Here is a 19,541-nt window from a genome sequence, read left to right as displayed (position 1 = left end):
ACATATACACATATGTAAAGAGAGACCTTGTTTTCTGTGTCCTTTCTAAAAATTAGGTTTTTGGCAGATATTTTAGAATTTTCTACATAAGCAATCCTGTCATCTGTGGCAAAGACAGGTTTTCTCCTTTTCAAATCTGGATACTTTTTGTTTATTCTACTACCTTATTGGTAAGACTTCTGGTATAACATTGAATACAATGGTGAGAACAGATATTCTTGCCTTGTTTTGATCTTAAGAGAAAGTCATTCAGTCACTCACCATAAGTATAACGTTAGCTGTAGGTTTTTCTGAGATGTCATTTATCAGGCTGAGGAAGTTTTCTTCTGTTCTTAATTTACCAAGAAGTTTAAATTTTTTTCTCTTATTTTTTTTTGTTATCAATACTAGATTTATAGTTTTATTATGGTAAAAAGTAGTTGTTACAGTGAGACCTGCACACATATACAGGATGACGTTGAAATTCATATAGAACAATATTTACATTTTGTTATACTTGAAATTAGAAGATGAAGTACAGCTTAAGCTTTACAACAAAGAAAAGAAAAATACCTGAAGTAATAAAAGAGTTAATAGTAAAAATAAAACCATCTGTTCTTAACACATCACGTGGAAACTTTTGGTCAGAATGCTATAATACATCTTCTTAATCTGATTGTCTAAACTATTAAAATATGGGCAGTTCAGTTTTATTTTGCCAGTGATTTGTTTGGTGGGATTATAAACTAACATTTTTGAAAGCAAATCCAAGCCATTTTCAACCAAATTTTTGACATGGGATGGTAGGCTTCCTGGTTTTCACTTGGGAAATGTATTCTTCCAGTCTTATAGTCGTATATTCTTATAAGTTGCTCTGGCCACACTTCATATTGGGGTGCCCAAAGCTCTGAATGTTTTGAAGAGTTGATCAGCTTCTGAATTCACATGGAAAAGTGGCTTCTTTGTTGTTAACTCTATGTGGTGTCTGTACTCCAAATGTCAACTGGAGCTGAGTAGTGAGGTGATTTCAGTAGTGCTGGAGATCTATACTAGAGTGTTCCTACCTCATGTGTGTATATTCTAATAGGCATTCCAGAAGCTCTGGAAAAAGCCAGAATCAACTAGTTTAAACGTTTCTTTGTTATCAATAGGTTTTGAGGTTTTAAATCTCTGTGACGAATTCTCCTAGGCTGACAAAACACAGTCCGTTGTAGGATGTGGTGCAGATAACTTAACAAGTGGAGAACCCATGAAGAGACCTGGAGGGATAGAGTTTAAAATTCAGAGATGAGATGTAACCTGGATTCCTGCATAACCACATGTGAAGGTGGACTATATTTGGGTGAGAGTGTTCTGAAAGATAAATCTCCTGAATTGCAACACAGGAACACTTCCTCTTTACTTTCTAGTCTGATTTTCTTCATAGTTACCACTTGATCTGTAGTTTACCCTTACACATAACTCCATAGATGCCTTCTCCAACTTCCTCTGTTTTGGAAAACTCATCTATGATTGCTCAGTCGGAATGGTAGCTCTGGATTATTGTTCTGTGGTGGTGGACAATGGGGATGGGGTGTCAGAGGAGCGGTGCAGTCAGTGACACAGTTACCATATCTGTGTCACCTTTCCTCACCTCCAAGAGCCCAGAGATCTTTTATTATGAATAATTTTCTACTAATCTTTCTGGGTCTATTGAGAGAATTATGTTCTTTCTTTTTTGTTTTGTTAACATGTTGAATTGCATTGGTTGATATTTGAATGTTAAACCAACCATGCATTCCTGAGATAAAATCCACTTGATCATCATGTATGAATTGTTTCTGAAAATATCTGATGAATTGTTGTTATTCAGTCACCCCGTTGTGTCTGACTCTTTGTGACCCCGTGGACTGTAACACACCAGGCCTCTCTGTCCTTCACCATCTCCTGAAGTTTGCCCAAGTTTACTTCCATTGCATTGGTGATGCCATCCAGCCATCTCATCCTCAGATGCCCTCTTCTTCTTCTGCCCTCAATCTTTCCCAGCATCAAAGACTTTTCTGATGAGTCAGCTGTTTGCATCAGATGACCAAAATATTGGAGTTTCGACTCCAGCATCAGTCCTTCCAATGAGTATTCAGGGTTGATTTCCCTGAAGATTGACTGGTTTGCCCTCCTTCCTGTCCAAGGGGCTCTCAGGAGTCTTCTCCAGCAATTGGAAGGCATCAATTCTTCAGCGCTTCTTGACAGTCCAGCTCTCAGAATACATGACTACTGGGAAGACCATAGCCTTGATTATATGGGCCTTTGTTGGCAGAGTAATGTCTGCTTTTCAGCACACTATCGAGGTTTGTCATAGCTTTCCTGCCAAGAAGCAAACATCGTCTGATTTCATGGCTGCAGTCACCATCCGCAGTGATTTTACAGCTGAAAAAGAGGAAATCTGTCACTACTACCACCTTTCCCCCCTCTATTTGCCGTGAAGTAATGGGACTGGATGCTATGATCTTAGTTTTTTTAATATTCAGTTTTAAGCCTGTTTTTCTATTATTTGAGGCACATTTGCATTTCATCTGAGATCACAGTGCTTCCTTGGTGCTTGAAACTTGGATAGATAGGTTTTCATAACTGTTTGAGATCCTTGAGGGGAGTGTCCAGACTGAGATATGTGGGAATTTTGGTAAACTGTTGATAATTTCCTGTCCCCTTGAATCAATATATTTGTTCAATCAAAATGTTTGTTCATCTTTAATTTGGAAGAGGAGTTGAAAACTGGGATAGTGGAAAAAAGAATGGAGAAGGAGGGCTGCTGGTAGAAACCTCAAAATAGGGAAAGTATTAAGATATTAGCTACCCTAAATGACAAATATTTACTATTGAAATCATGGCCTTTAGGGATCTTAGCCACAACTTCAGGATCATTTTACATTATTTCTTTAAACACCTTTTATTTTCCTGAGAAGAGTTTTGAAATTGCAGTTTTCCTCCATCTCCTTAATTTCCAGTGACATATCAGCATCCGGCGATGTTTTAGCATAACTTTCCTTCTGTGCTGGTGCCTGGCAGAGCCACTCCTTATTCTGACTCTGGCCTATGTCCCTTCAGTGCTTTGAGGTCAGTAAGAGTTTGATCAGTATTTGTTGAGAGCTCAGTGTCCCTTTCTTCAAGACTCCAGGGAGATGGGTATGAGATATTATGATAATTTATTTTCACTCAAGGGCATTAAGACCAGAAAAAGCCTCTGTTGGCCTTCTTCAGAGGCTGGGGTTAGTGTCTGTATGTTGTAAGTAGGGAGACTGAGACACGGGATTCTGAAAAGGATACTTTCAGTGGATAAAATGATAGAAAATAGTCTAGGTGGCTCCGTCAAGTACCAAACAGCTATCAACTTCTCAAGGTTAACATACGGAGAAAGGCTAGAACCTCTCTGCTTTCTCCTGCATCCAGGCAGCTACGGGTCTTGAAGACTGTGAAAATGACTGCTGAGCAGAGTATAGCAATGCAGTCTCTCTCTGTCCTCTGCCTCATTTTTCATTCTCTCTCCTTGATCCCCCTCTAATCTAGGCTGGGACAATCAGATGACAAAAGAGTTCTACTTTAAAACAAGTGCACTCAGGTATATATAGTAAGGAAATGGACTGAATGAGCCAGCTGCTAAAAAATAGAAGGTCTGATTTTATCCATTCACGAAGATTGTGGCCCAATGCAGTTAAGGATAAAATAAATCAATTCAGATCTAATATTTAGAAAATTTATCCCAGATTGGAATGGTTGGCCTCTCATGAGAAATGCTGTAGATTTTTCCAAATTGGCAGCAATGGTGGGGATGGACTTTTGCAGGTAAAAGGCTTGACATTGCCTGGACATCAGAATATATTTTCAATTCTGTTTTAGTTTACCTCCAGAAAAATTCGTCCAAGTCCTCTAAGCTCTGCACTACATAACTGTGAGTAAAGGTTGCTGAGTCCTTAAGGGAGGTTTTGGGGCTCTGACTTATGTTTGGGGAATTCTAAGTCTACGCCAATCATATGGTAGATACTCATTCAATTTTCACACATGGGTAAGTTCGGTGAATGAAGAAACATATGCATAGCATTTACCGGGCTTTCCTGCTGGCTCAGATGGTAAAGAATCTGCCTGCAATGCAGAAGACCTGGGTTTGATTCCTAGGCCGGGAAGATCCCCTGGAGAAAGACATGGCTACCTATTCCAATATTCTTGCCTGGAGAATCATGGACAGAGGAGCCTGGGGGCTGCAGTCCACAGGGTTGCAAAGAGTTGGACACGACGGAGCGACTAACACTTTCACTTTCACTATTGAGCACTTGCTGAGTGCCATGCACCATGCTAGGCCCTTCTCATTCTGTTTTATTTAGGTCTCATCATAACCTTGGCATATAGTCTCCATTTTGCTGATACGCAAACTGAGTCTCAGCTAGGATTTTTCAAAGTCATGTTGGTTGAGAAGAGCAGGTTGAGATTTATCTAGCATGCAGGATAGATATGGAGTCTTAATTGATACAATCCTCTTGGCATTTTATTCTGGGCTGTGCACTTAGAGGCCCTCCATCAGCATTTATAATGAAGGCTGTCTTCACTACATCTCTCATTATCTTTTCCTCCTTGGAGTCAATAGCCTACTTGTACCGAGATGGTTGGATGGCATCACTGACTCGATGGACATGAGTTTGAGTAAACTCTGGGAGTTGGTGATGGACAGGGAGGCCTGGCGTGCTGCAGTCCATGGGGTCACAAAGAGTCGGACACGACTGAGTGACTGAACTGAACTGAACTGAACTGTTCAACTTTGCATCCACGTTGTTAGCTTTTCCACTGTATCAGTTTAGAAATGCTTTAAGGCACAAGGGAAAAACCTCAACCAATGTGGTGTTAAAAAAAAAAAGTTTCAAGTTCTCTGATACACCTCCAGTTGAGATCTCTGTCCCCTCTTCTTGAATCTGACAACTGCTTTGACCAATTGAACAATGAAGAAATGACACTGATTCCTGCATGAGGCTGAATCATAAAAATCCATGAAACATCTACATAGGCCCCTTGGAATGCTTGCTTTTAGAACAGCCAGAGTACTGTGAAAAGCCTAAACCTTAGGGGGAGGCCACGTGCACTGGCACTTGGTCAACAGTCCCACGTGAGTCTGGTCTTTGGTCCTTCCAGCTTGAGTACCAGACATGTGAGTGAAGAAGCACTCTTGGAATTGGGTCCTGCAGGTCCAGTTATTCTAGTTTCTGGGTATTTGAGTCACTCACCTGGTTGAACCTTCTCAAGAGAGGCCCTAGATACCGTGGAGTAGAGACAAACCCTTGCGGATGGACTCTGCCTGAATTCTTGACCTGCCACCTGTGAGCTTAATAAAATGACGTATTTTAATGTCACTAAGTTTTCGAGTAGCTTGTTATATGGTATAAGTAACTGGGATATCCAGCTAGCACTGGTTTACATCAATTAAAATATGTGTGTACCTGTATTTAATGAAGCGAGAGATCTAGAGGTAAGCCCTTGTTGGCGTTAGTTCAGCTGTGCCATTAGGGACCCAGGATCTTTCCGTGTGTTCATATTGCCATCCTTACTGTTACCTTTTGTCCTCATGCTTGTTGCCTCACAGTTTTGGCATAAATGCTGTAGCTCCAGTCATTGCATCAGCATTCAAGTTAGGAAGAGCAGAGCTTGCCTCGTCTCTATGGTTTTATTAGGAAAGCAAAAGCTTTCCCAGCAACCCTCATGTCCTTACTTATGTCTCACCAGTTATAATTTTGTCACATGGCCACTCTGATGGGAAGAGAGGCTGAAAAAAAATGAGCATTTATCTGGCAGATTGCTGTCCTAAACACAGTCTGGATTTGCTTAGCAAGGACACCAGGAACCACGAGCAGCACGTGGGCAAGGCCAGTGTCTGCCACATACCTCAATTGCTTTGCATTATTTTTTCTGGTTGGTTCAAATAGGTAGTGAGTTACTGAAAACAGAGATAATGATGATTACTTCTCTGGACTGCTTCTTACCATCCAACATAGCACTGAGAATGTCATTTCTATTTAATGCATTCACCTGTTGAAGAAAGAGGAACATAATAAGGAGGTGATTTTCCAGAGCAGAAGTCTTCACATTTTTTTCTCTGCATAGCCCCTGAAAACATTTTGAGAGGCAGTGTACCTCCTTGTACATTTTTAACCTGTTACTTGCAGTTTTTGTTATAAATTCATATAAAAAATTACAAAGAATATTATTTTTGGCAAGTAGTTAATACTGATATTTTAATATAAATGTTTATATTGCTTTTTAAAATTTCCAGTCTAAATACCATACTGATTTGATACTACTGTCTTCTGTTTTAAAATTTGCAAATGAGTTTTCCTTTAGTAGTTAGAAATTTTTACATCTTTTCTTTTTCTCTTTGTACTCACATTGTCATTCCAGTTTCCTCACAGAATTTTATTCTAATGTAATATATTTTTAGGCTTGAAAATTTGCCTTGTTGATTTCTTGCTTCTTGTATTATGCTTCTTTGCAACAAAAACATACATATAAGTTGAAACAGCAATTTAAAACATTTCATGTGACTAAAAGGCTTTAAATACTAAAATGTTTCTTCTGGATTGAATTATCATTGAAATTATTATACTACATAATTGAGAAAAGCAACATAAATATATTACACCTTTTGATATAGAATTATTAAACACAGAAGTGAAATTCATTGCAAATGTATCTGCTATGAGATGGATGGGATTTTAAAAACTTGTATCATGTATCTATGTATGAATATTACTTATTGCTTGAATGAAACAGCTTGGCATCAATTGCAAGCCTATTTTTGTTTATTAAGACATAAGTGTGGACAAATGTTAAGTAGACTTATTGTGGTCATCATCTTGAAATATTTACAAGTATTGAATCATTACATTATACACCTGAAACTAGTGTAATGTTATATTTCAATTTAAAAAAAAGCTGAAAGTGCTGAACACATTCACGTAAGTAAATGGGAACGTAAGGAATATTATTACCTTTGAATTATTTGAACTACTTCCAAGTTGTATATCAAAAATCACATAGTGGCCTGTCATCAGAAATTATTTTTAATGATCTATCAGCTGACAGCTCAATTAGGTCCTCCTTCGATTATGTGGAAAACACCTGACTTGGAAAATAACTTGCAACCAGTCATTTGAGCTGTTTTCTTGCAAATGGATTTTCCCTGCTTATTAGAGACATTCACAACCTCAGTATTTCTATTTCCTACCCCCTGGTTGGAAGTTTGTGCTCCAGGATGCATCACAGTAAGATTTGGGATGAGGGAGCCCTTTGTCTTGCTGGGAGAAGGGCTGCTGTGAAAGAGAACTAGGGAAGATAGGGAGGAGAACTTTCCTGATGCCCCAGTTGCAGGCAGATTAAGTTTAGCAGAGTCTGTCAGAAAACTGAGGATTTGAAAATGGATCCTCATCAGTCTATCCGTGTCCCCAAACCAAGAGCCTGTGTACCCCAACTTGAAGACTGCTGAGGCTGAGTTTGCTTGCGTTCCCTTTAGGCACACTGCTCCTCACTCAAGGAGCTGCTCTGTGCCGTGCCTTATAAGTCTTACCGAGCCTGAGAACAGTCTTCTGAGGCAGGAATCATTATCTCTGTTTTGCAAATGAGGAAGGATGCAGTGCTGAAGGGAAGTAGCGGCCACTGGGCACCAAAACTGGGGTTCAGACCTGGGCGATGGGTGGACGGAGCTTGAGCTGTTTAGCCATTGCGTTCAGCTGAGCCTGGTTCTGGGAACAGGGATCCCAGCTCTTCACAGGAGCTGTTGCTTGGATTACTGTTGCTTTTATCTGTGTTTCCTTCTTGGCAAATTTCTCTAAAGCAGTGGTTCTCAAACCCAGGTGGCTGGGCCCCACCTCTTGACTTTCTGATTCTGTAGGTGTGGGTGAGGCTGAGAATCTGCATTCCTAACAAGTTCCCAGGTATTGGGGGGAGAGGGCCCACTTCTTCAAAGCCTGTCCAGTCTCTGGGAGAGAGTCCCATTTCTGATGTATGTAGGGACAGATGCTTTCCCCCTTAAGTTTCCTTTAGGACTGAGGTTGTCACTTGCCTGCTAAGTCACTTCAGTCGTGTCTGACTGTTTGCGACCCCATGGATTGTAGCCCACCAGGCTTCTCTGTCCATGGGATTCTCCAGGCAAGAATACTGGAGTGGGTTGCCATTCACTTGCCTAGAAGTGAGTATATATGAAACCCACATTGCATATATATTTCAGCACCTGAAACAACTTTGGAAAAACCTGTGCTGCAGGAATTTTTGTTGGAACTTTCTTTGGTGATATTTGTACGTGGGTATACCTGCATCACTTTTACTTTTCACTTTCATGCATTGGAGAAGGAAATGGCAACCCACTCCAGTGTTCTTACCTGGAGAATCCCAGGGATGGGGAAGCCTGGTGGGCTGCTGTCTATGGGGTCGCACAGAGTCGAACACGACTGAAGTGACTTAGCAGCAGCAGCAGCAGCAGCATACCTGAATCAGGGGAAATTGTACTTACATGTTTTTATTTATGTGTATATACTTTGCACACAAAGTTCCTCTGTGTTTCTGCTAAGTTATTGACTCTGTCTGTCTGGATGGGATATTCTTTCCTGCATTCTTCACCTATTGGTTCAATCCTCAAGATTCATCTCAAAATAATGGTTTCTCTCTGAAATTTGCTGGATAACTTAAGTGCCTCTTCCCCGAACTCCTCTAGCCTGGCATAGCATTGTATAGGAATGATCTTGCTTACATGTTTTCTATCACATTGGTTGAAAAATTTGATACTAGTAAGTGCTATATAAATAACAGTTAGCAAACATTTAATTAGCACTTCAGTTCAGTTCAGTCACTTAGTCGTGTCTGACTCTTTGCAACCCCATGAATTACAGCACGCCAGGCCTCCCTGTCTATCACCAACTTCCAGAGTTCTCTCAAACTCACATCCATTGAGTCAGTGATGCCATCCAGCCATCTCATCCTCTGTCGTCCCCTTCTCCTCCTGCTCTCAATCTTTCCCAGCATCAGGGTCTTTTCCAATGAGTCAGCTCTTCGCATCAGGTGGCCAAAGTATTGGAGTTTCAGGTTCAGCATCAGTCCTTCAAATGAACACCCAGGACTGATCTCCTTTAGGATGGACTAGTCGGATCTCCCTGTAGTCCAAGGGACTCTCAAGAGTTTTCTCCTATACCACAGTTCAAAAGCATCAGTTCTTTGGCGCTCAGCTTTCTTCATGATCCAACTCTTATATCCATACATGACTACTGGAGAAACCATAGCCTTGACTAGGTGGACCTTAGTTGGCAAAGTAATGTCTCTGCTTTTGAATATGCTGTCTAGGTTGGTCATAACTTTTCTTCCAAGGAGTAAGCGTCTTTTAATTTCATGGCTGCAGTCACCATCTGTAGTGATTTTGGAGCCCTCCAAAATAAAGTCAGCCACTGTTTCCACTGTTGCCCCATCTATTTCCCATGAAGTGATGGGACCAGATGCCATGATCTTCACTTTCTGAATGTTGGGCTTTAAGCCAACTTCTTCTCTCTCCTCTTTCACTTTCATCAAGAGGCTCTTTAGTTCTTCACTTTCTGCCATAAGGGGGATGTCATCTGCATATCTGAGGTGATTGATATTTCTCCCGGCAATCTTGATTCCAGCTTGTGCTTCTTACAGCCCAGCATTTCTCATGATATACTCTGCATATAAGTTAAATAAGCAGGGTGACAATATACAGCCTTGACGTACTCTTTTTCCTATTTGGAACCAGTCTGTTGTTCCATGTCCAGTTCTAACTGTTGCTTCCTGACCTGTATATAGGTTTCTCAAGAGGTCAAATGGTCTGGTATTCCCATCTCTTTCAGAATTTTCCACAGTTTATTGTGACCCACACAGTCAAAGGCTTTGGCATAGTCGATAAAGCAGAAATGGATGTTTTTCTGGAAATTTCTTGCTTTTTCAATGATCAAGTGGATGTTGGCAATTTGATTTCTGGTTCCTCTGCCTTTTCTAAAACCAGCTTGAACATCTGGAAGTTCACGGTTTATGTATTGCTGAAGCCTGGCTTGGAGAATTTTGAGCATTCCTTTACTAGCATGTGAGATGAGTGCAATTGTGCGGTAGTTTGAGCATTCTTTGGCATTGCCTTTCTTTGGGATTGGAATGAAAACTGACCTTTTCCGGTCCTGTGGCCACTGCTGTGTTTTCCAAAGAACCTACCTGCCAAGACAGGAGACATAACAGACACGGGTTCAATCACTGGGTTGGGAAGATTCACTGGAGGAGGGCATGGCAACCCATTCTAGTAATTGTGCCTGGAGAATCTCACAGACAGAGGAGCCTGGTGGGCTACAGTCCGTAAGGTTTGAAAAAGTTGGACACAACTGAAATGGCTTAGCATGCACACACGCCCCAAGGTTTACTTGAATGCAAGTTTTTTTCCCTACAGTGACTAATAGTAAAGAGATCCATTCCCACCCTGCCCCCTGCCCCATAATCAGATAGTTTTGTTTAAATCAGTTTGGTACATGAAACAGATTCGTTTTGCAGTTTTTTAAGGAACTGAAATAGAAATTTCTAAATGCAGCAGTCTACCTGTGCAACAAATATCTGTAAGGTAAAATAAGGGATTTTAAATAGAACTACAATCTGCATGAACAAATCAGATGAAAAGTGTGGAAAGGTTTCTATATATTTTCTGGATTAAAAAAAAAAGCCAAACCCCAAATTATTAATGGCTCAGGATGGGGTGGGATGAGCTACGGCGTGCTGGAAGGAGAGATGGGTGCAACGTGTCCTGATGTGGGTTCAGCACTATGTAAGATCTGGACAGCCCTTCTGGAATGCATGGGCCTGAGCATCGCTTGCCACCCTGGTCCATGCCCCACCGTCTCTGGTCACTCTCTGTTTGCTCAGGTTAACAGTAAGACAGAATCCTTTGGAAACTTTTCTAGGCATCATCTCAGTTCTTTTCAAGGCTTCTGTATAAATGCCACATGTGCTACTAGTTCAAATCAAAGGAGAGGAAAGAGACAGGCTGCATGGTTAGGGGGACCTCAATGTGTCAGTGATAGTACTAACAACTGCTGAGCGTTTCTGAGCATTGATACAGTGAGTTCTATCTCTTGATTCAAACTGGTAGCTGCATCTCTGCTCATCTTGTGGTTCAGGTGACCTTGATTCATCTTTATTGTTTTAACATGTTACACTCTCTTCCATTGTTTCTCTGATATGCTAAACTGCAAGGAGATCAAACTGATCAATCTGAAAGGAAATCAGTCCTGAATATTCATTGGAAGGGCTGATGCTGAAGCTAAAGCTCCAATACTTTGGCCACCTGATGTGAAAAACTGCTCACTGGAAAAGACCCTAATGCTGGGAAAGACTGAAGGCAGGAGGAGAAGGGGATGACAGAGGATGAGATGGTTGGATGGCATCACTGAGATGGTTGGATGGCATCACTGACTCGATGGACATGAGTTTGAGTAAACTCCGGGAGTTGGTGATAGACAGGGAAGCCTGGAGTGCTATAGTCCATGGGGTTGAAAAGAGTTGGACATGACTGAGTGACTGAACTGAAAACTAGCTCTCTTAAATCACGGACATCTGGGGCTCTTGTTTATTTCTGGCTTAGGAGGGTGAAAACCTCCACCTGTCTTCTGACACTCTTTCTGTTGCTCTGTTTAGCATTACTTTTCAAAAATGTGAGAGCCTTAGTACATTCCCACCCAAAGACTCAGTAATGCAGACACAAGATCTACTGACTTTGTACGTGTTCATATTTTCCAGTATCCCCTAGCCTATTTGTCGTTGATAGTTATTTTTACAAAGTCCTCATCACTTCCTGTTTAAATGTGTTTCTTGCCCCCACTCCTTTCCTTTCCTGTATTTTCACTATTCAAACAGTGGGTTATGGATTTTTGGATTTCATAGAGTGAAAGTTAAAAAAAGAGAGGCAGGGTAACTTATGTAGGGTTGTTATCTTTTAATTTTTCCAAATAAAGACGAATACCCTTTATTTTTACCATCACTTCATAAAAGAAGCTGCCCAGTGGAGTCCTAGAAGCATGGCAGTTGCCTTTGTGGAGACAAGTCTCCCAGGAGCTCTTCTTCTGTGCTGATTCAAGTTCAGTGCAATCTCTTGGGCATCCACTGTGTGCTCAGCTTTGTGCTGGACATAAAAGAAAGACTGGACTTTTGCCTTCACACTCATTGATCCCATAGGAGAGATGAGACAAACAGCTTGGTAGGACTGTAAATCTGGGTCTGCCTTTTCCATGAGACTGTTCTTTTTAAAGGTAAAGATCATGCCCTTATGTCTCTTACACCCTACTGCACCAGCATGTGTCTGACATACCATACATGTTCTATCAATGTTTGGACACTCATAAAGAATTATGGGACAGTGCAAGGTGAAATACGTGTAGATCTTCAACTGAAGTCAGTCATGTACCACTTCTGCATGGTACTGTATCATGAGTGGTAGGATAGCGCAGGAAGGGGGTGGGTCACAGCTGACTCAAGTTGGCAGGAAGACTTCATGGCAGGAGATGGTGAAGTTTGAGATGGGCTCTCAGGAGTGACTAGAAGCCAAATGACCTGACACTAAGCAGTGAAGCTCTGTTGGAAAGCAGCTTGAAACCCAAGCATTCATACCCAGAAGAGGTTATGTCTTCATTTTGCAGGGCAATGGCTTACTTGGGGTTTACGGTAGCATGGGATGATGATGGACGCCAAAGAACATTTAGGGCAATAGTTCGCAATTGGGGGTGATTTTGCCCGCTATGGGACATTTGGCAAGATCTGGAGACATTTTTGTTTCTTAAAACTGAGGAAGGGTGTTATTGGCAAGTAGTTCTGACATATAGTAGAGGCCAGGGATGCTGCTAAATACACACGGTGGTCGTCTTCCCCTACTGAAGACTTGACTGGTCACAAATGTCAACAGTACTATAGTTTAGAAACTCTAAGGAATTCCCTGGTGGTCCAGTGGTTAGGACTCCATGCTTTCATTGTCGAGGGCTCAAGTTTAGTCCTTGGTTGGGGAACAAAGACCCCCCAAGCCACACAGTGTGGCCAACAACAACAACACAACAAAACTCTCTGATTTTGTGGGATTAAGAAGAAAAAGGAAATAAATATAGTGTTATCAAAGGCATTTCATGATCATGAGCAATGCCTGGAATGCAAAGCTGCTCTTACAGGGTAACAGTTTGTCCTCTCCGTCTCTCTTAGGAGCCTCCTTTTCCCTCCCTTCACCTGTCTCTCTCCTGATGTGTGTTGTAGGCGTCCTTCTCTTATCTCATTACCTCTCCTTTGGTTTCAGACCTTCAGAACTTCTGCTGGCCTCCTGCAAATGAAGACCTCAGAGCTACCTGGGGAACTCTGGGAGGCTGTTTGGGCTGTCCACTGGGTCTGAGTTTCTTTGTCTTAAAAGGGAAGGTTTGGGACTGGAACATGTTTACCGGTCTCTTTGACTTTGATAAAGCAAAACTCTGAGACATTTGAGAGCTGTGTTGGAGAAGACAGTCTAGACTCCAGACTTTTCTATAGGTTTCACAGACCTCAGACCAATACTATGGGGAAAGAAGAGGCCAGTTGGGTGCTCAGTGAGAAAAAGTCATTCCAGGAGGAGGGAGAATGTGGACCATCCCTGTTGCCAGAAGTGCTACCAGAAATACCTGTCTGGGCTCTTCTGCTGCTACTGCTGCTGCTAAGTCACTTCAGTCGTGTCCAACTCTGTGTGACCCCATAGACGGCAGCCCACCAGGCTCCCCTGTCCCTGGGATTCTCCAGGCAAGAACACTGGAGTGGGTTGCCATTTCCTTCTCCAATGCATGAAAGTGAAAAGTGAAAGGGAAGTCACGCAGTCGTGTCTGACTCTTCGTGACCCCATAGACTGCAGCCCACCAGGCTCCTCCATCCATGGGATTTTCCAGGCAAGAGTACTGGAGTGGGGTGCCATTGCCTTCTCTGTGGGCTCTTCTAGAGATGACCATTAAGACCGTTGCTGTCAATGAAGAAAACAAGCTTTATTTTAGAGTAATGTTAGGTGTACAGAAAATTGTGAAGATAATACAGAGTATCCTCATATGCCCTCTATCTGGTTTGCTTTGGTATTAACATTTTATGTTTGTATGACACATTTATTACAGCTGATGAATCAACGCTGATACGTTCTTATTCACTAGAGTCTGTGCTTTATTCAGATTTCCTTAGTTTTTACCTAATGTTCTTTTTCTGTTCCAGGATCTCACCTAGAATATCACACTACCTTTAGGTTCCCCTTGGTTGTGATGATTTCTCAGACTTTCCTTGCTTTTGATGACCTTGACAGTTCCGAGGTGCACTGGTCAGGTGTTTTGTAGACTGTCCCTCAGTTGGGCTCTGCTTGATGTGTTTCTTACAATCAGACTGAGGGTCGTGGGTGTTGGGGAAGAAGACCACAGAGATGAAGTGCCTTCTTATCACGTAGTCTCAGTGTGACTTTCCACTGATGATGCTGACTTTGACGACCTGGCTAAGACAGTGTTTTGTGAGGTTCCTTCAATGTAAAGTTATTATTAGTGTTTTTGTCCCTTTTACACTGTACTCTTTAGAAAGGAGTCACACTGTTACAGCCCACACTTATGGAGTAGGAAGTTAGGCTCCCCCTCCTTGGGAGGAGTCTTAAAAGTTTTAAAAGAAAAAAAAATTATTTTAACCCTTGTTTGCCTCCCAGGTGCAGTGAGTGAGCCCATTCTCATTTCTTCTTCCATGTCGGACAGTTAATTGAGGTGTGGGGATTTACTTAAGCTAACAAATGATTATCCTTCGCTGTAGAAGCGTTACCTGAATGCTGAATTTGCTAATTACTCTTCTCTCCGCTTCTCCCAAGCAGTGATCTTGAGAGAGATGGCACAAATCTATCTTTAGTGAGAGCTGCAACTCAGGAAACTGGGAGGGTGAGGATGAGGGAGGGGTGGCCACTTACCAAAAGTGAAGCAGGAGGAAGTGGATGAAGAATTGAGTGGCTTAAAGGGAAATGATGTGGCTAGGAGGGGATTAACGGGGAGTCTGGTCACTGAGCCTAACTGAACTTTCTCAGCCTGTGCTGTCCCTCAGCATTGCTTCTGGATTTCTGTTTGTACCTCTGCTGATGGGAGGTGAGCAGAAATGTTTATTTTGGGACAGTGGCTGGAAGAGAAGGCTGCTTGGAGTCTCTCTGGCTTTCCCCCCTAACTTGTGAAGTCCACGTCCTCTACATTGGGCCGTTGCCACTTGACACGTCAGTTTGAACCCAAAAGAGTAAGTATAGGCACAAATGGTGCTTGATCACCATTCATACTTTTGGGAGATACTGCTAACTGATCACATCTCTCTCTGCTGCCAAGACAGACATGTCCTCAGACTCTTTCTCAACACACCGCCATGGGTATTAATTACGTATCAGTTGGCATGGGCAACGAGTAAATGATTTGCCATTCCTGGTCTAGACAGATACTTTTTTAAGATATTAAGATTCGGGTTACACAATTCATTCATTATTTAGTCAACAAATATTTCTGAGTACCTACATGTGCTAGGCATTGAGCCAGAGGCTGGGTATATATTGGTGAATAAAATAGACAAAGTCCTTGCCTTTGTGGAGTGTACAGATTGTAAATTTGTAGACGAATGTCATGTGTAGTATCTCAGTAGCTCTTTGTATGAAGTGAAGTGTTAGTCGCTCAGTCATGTCCAACTCTTTGTGATCCCATGGACTGTAGCCCACCAGGCTCTTCTGTCCATGGAATTCTCCAGGCAAGAATACTGGAGTGGGTTGCCATTCCCTTCTCCAGGGACTCTTCCCAATCCAGGGATCGAACCCAGGTCTCTTACATTGCAGGTGGATTCTTTACCAATTAAGCCACCAAGGAAGCTCTTTATATAGTTTAGGGCAATCAAAATCAGCTATGGCGGGAAGGGTAGTAAGTAGATTTCATTAAACATCTTGGGCAAAGTTCAGATATATGCTCTCATTTAATCCTCACAGCCACCTTATAAGTTAGGAAGCAGTAGTCACAATCTACAGATGAGAAAAGCAAGGCATGCAGAAGTTGCCCAAGAACCAAGGGCAGAGATCGAATCTTTGTCAGTCTGATGCCAGCAGTATTGGTTCTTACACCCTGCCTCACTCATCCAAGCTTTCTGTTCTTTAATGAAGAGGGGATGTTTTCAGAAAAGGAGGGTAGATTAGAGTCCATGCTAGGGAGAAGGGAGGCTGGGTCCATGTAGATGCTGACCTATGGTTGCTGGAGGCTCTGGCTGAGGTTGCTGGGTGGGGCTGAAGCAGTCAGTGGAACAGGGCTCTGGCTAGAATGATGCTGTAAATGACGTCAGCCCTGAGAATATGCCTCATCACATCACACCAGCCTGATTTCCTCCTAGGCCTACCTTGGACTTGCAATGTAACCAGTTCTCTCCCAGTTTCTACCAGCTGCTGAAAGCGTGAAGATTTCTCCCCATGCTCTTGGGTTGCCTGGAGATAAATTGTGCTCTGAAAAGATGTGCTGTGGGAAGAGGAGGAAAGGGCAAATATTGGGCACAGCTGGGCTGAACTTGCCCTCCTGCCGGTGGCTCCACTCCAAGCCTAGATCTCTATCTGAGCCTGAACACCCAGCCAGGCCTTGCTCTGTTCTCACATTTAGCCCAGAGCTTTCCACCAGGCCTTGGCAATGTAGCTCCTGAGTGCTTGGAGTTTCATTCACAGAGATTGATGTTGTTTGGAGTCCCAGAAAGTCCTCCTTGAATAGTAGGTCCAGTGTGGGTGAAATAAAGGACTTTCCTGGTAAAGAACTAGGGAAGAAAATCGCTGAGGCTTCACTTAGTTATTTCCAGAGACTGGAAAGACCCCATGTCTCATAGAGAAGCATGCCTTTTCTCTTCCTAAATACATTTTAGTGGGCTGTGGGAATCTCTCCTCTCTTAAGAGTGAACTAAACATCCAAGTTGGTCCGCATTGTTTTCATGTCAGTTTCCCTGAGAGCAGAGTTTGAAGCCAGGACTTGAAGACAGGTAGTGTATCTGGGAGGGGTGGTGGATGCTGGACACACCATCAGATCTCCCCTTAGGAGCAAAGGGCTGATTCCCTATCTGCTGGGAGCACGGTGGCTGAGAGCCCTTGGCTGTCAGGGATGCCCCTCCTGCCCCGACGCAGGCTGACCTCAGTTACCAAGGCCCACCTAGTTCAAGGTTACACTCATTTCTGGGGGTGCTTACATCCAATGACAGATGGAAGCCAGGGTACAAAGCCCTACCCGCCCCCCCCCCCCCCCCCCCCCGCCTTTTAGGATGAGTTTGAAGCTGGAGGCATCATCTCAGCTTCAAAACTTCTCTGAGGGCCAGTGGAGGGTCACCTGGTGTTTCCTCCCTGCTTTTTCCCCTCCATGGGTGTTGTTGATTCCTAGAGCCCTCCGTAATGAACCTGACCATGTCCCTAGCCACCTGGCATAGTCTGGGGTAGGGGATTCTAGGATGGGATTTAGAAGCTCAATCACCACTGCCTGGCTGGCCGCAAGGGCTGTGTTACTCATGGTAGGTGGGGCAGTACAAGCTTTAACTTGTGGAGATTTGGGAGGTATACCCAGTGGAAACGATGAGTTAGTTGGTGCAGTGTATCAGCATTTGAGAAATAAGGGATAAATAGTAGCCATGAGGCCAGTGAAATTGGATAGATGTTGCTAAGCTCAAATAATGCTTTGGAAGAAGATATTGAAGATTTGAGAGTGATTGATTACAACTATAAAGCTAAGTGTGAAGACCAGAGGTCTTCCTTGTGGCTTTGTAAAGAGGTTCTCATCACCAGCAGAAGGAGAACAGGGAAATCTGAGGCCCAGGCTCAGGACTTAATCATTAGAAAGGAGCAGTGACTTCAAAGAAGGTTAAATAACCAACATACACAAGTGATTGAAAATGAAAGTGAAAGTTGCTCAGTCGTGTCCAACTCTTTGCAACACCATACACTATGCAGTTCATGGAATTCTTCAGGCCAGAATACTGGAGTGGGTAGCCTTTCCCTTCTCCAGGGGATCTTCCCAGTGCAGAGATCAAATTCAGGTCTCCTGCACTGCAGGAGGATTCTTTACCAGCTGAGCCCAAGGGAAGCCCACACAAGTGCTTAGGTCGAGTCTAATCAAGGTCAGGGCCTTGGTTAGGAAAGAATGGGACCATGACACATGGAATGGGGACTTCTGCTTGATGTATGATACGTGAAAATCTTAAATCACAGATTTTATTTCCTCATACCCCCTGAGTCCGCAGGAATGACCTTTTCCTCCCTATTAAGGGCTAGCACTCCCCTTACCTTGAAGACAATGCAAAGATCTCTGCAAGATGGTGTGTGTCTGCCCAAGAATGCCCCAACTCTTATCCTGGTCACTGGATATGGCATGTGATTAGGGTATGATCACAATACCTGGTTAGGGACAAATTGAGCTTGATAGGAAAGAAAGGGCCATTTCAAGGAGCCAGAGGACCCAAATAATATATTCCAATGAGAGCCAAAAGAGCATGCTTGGGGCTGAGCTTTGAGATGCTTGATCAGGTGGGGCAGAAGGTTGAGTTGGTTGATAGAGATTTTATCACTTTGGGAGGATATCCTCTGCCTGGGGTACACTGCTAAGATAGGTCCAGAAAGTTGGGACAAGTGTTGGCCCACATTAAGAGATGCCAGGATTTCTCTGGTGCTTGGTGGGAGGGAAGAGGGGTCCAAAGGTTGAGAGAAATAAGCATGGTAGAGTAGATATCAGAGAAGGCAATGGCACCCCACTCCAGTGCTCTTGCCTGGAAAATCCCATGGAGGGAGGAGCCTGGTAGGCTGCAGTCCATGGGGTTGCTAAGAGTCGGACACGACTGAACAACTTCACTTTCACTTTTCACTTTCATGCACTGGAGAAGGAAATGGCAACCCACTCCAGTGTTCTTGCCTGGAGAATCCCAGGGACGGGGGAGCCTGGTGGGCTGCCGTCTATGGGGTCGCACAGAGTCGGACACGACTGAAGTGACTTAGCAGCAGCAGAGTGGGTATACTATTAAAGCCAGGAAACCCACAAAGGATGATGATCCATGGAAGATCCTGAGGATTTACGGAGGCTGTATAGAAATTTGTTAAGAGATGCACCCTGATCAGTGAGGTGGCTCTCCTCCAGAGACCAAGAACAGGTGGCAGGAGATGTTTCACAGAATAGGGATCAGTGAGAGTGATGGGGCAGATAGGAACCTGATGCAATAGAACCCAGGTGACGGGGCTCCCCTTCAGAAGCCAGGTGGACACAATTGTAGTGTGCAGAAAGGTCGTGGGCAGTCAGAGGGGTCCTCAGCTGTGTTGAGGGATGGTTAATTGAATGTGGCATCTCTAGGGGCTGCTACTACTGCTAAGTCACTTTAGTCATGTCCGACTCTGTGCGACCCCATAGACGGCAGCCCACCAGGCTCCTCTGTTTATAGGATTCTCCAGGCAAGAATGCTGGAGTGGGTTGCCATTTCCTTCTCTGAGGGGCTACTGACAAGGATACTACTCAAACTGAGTAAGGAATCGGCAGGAT

At 43.2% G+C, this 19,541-nt stretch overlaps 1 pseudogene; it reads right to left on the bottom strand.

The window, feature by feature from the left end:
- Window positions 1–597: 597 nt before the first annotated feature.
- Window positions 598–19,541, bottom strand: part of LOC138074139 (cyclin-dependent kinase 1 pseudogene) — a 41,362-nt pseudogene continuing 22,418 nt past the window's right edge.

Source organism: Capricornis sumatraensis, chromosome 2 (genome assembly GCF_032405125.1).
Source record: "Capricornis sumatraensis isolate serow.1 chromosome 2, serow.2, whole genome shotgun sequence".
NCBI lineage: Eukaryota > Metazoa > Chordata > Mammalia > Artiodactyla > Bovidae > Capricornis > Capricornis sumatraensis.
Note: the sequence above shows the minus strand (reverse complement) of the source record. Positions and strands in the feature narration are given on the sequence as shown.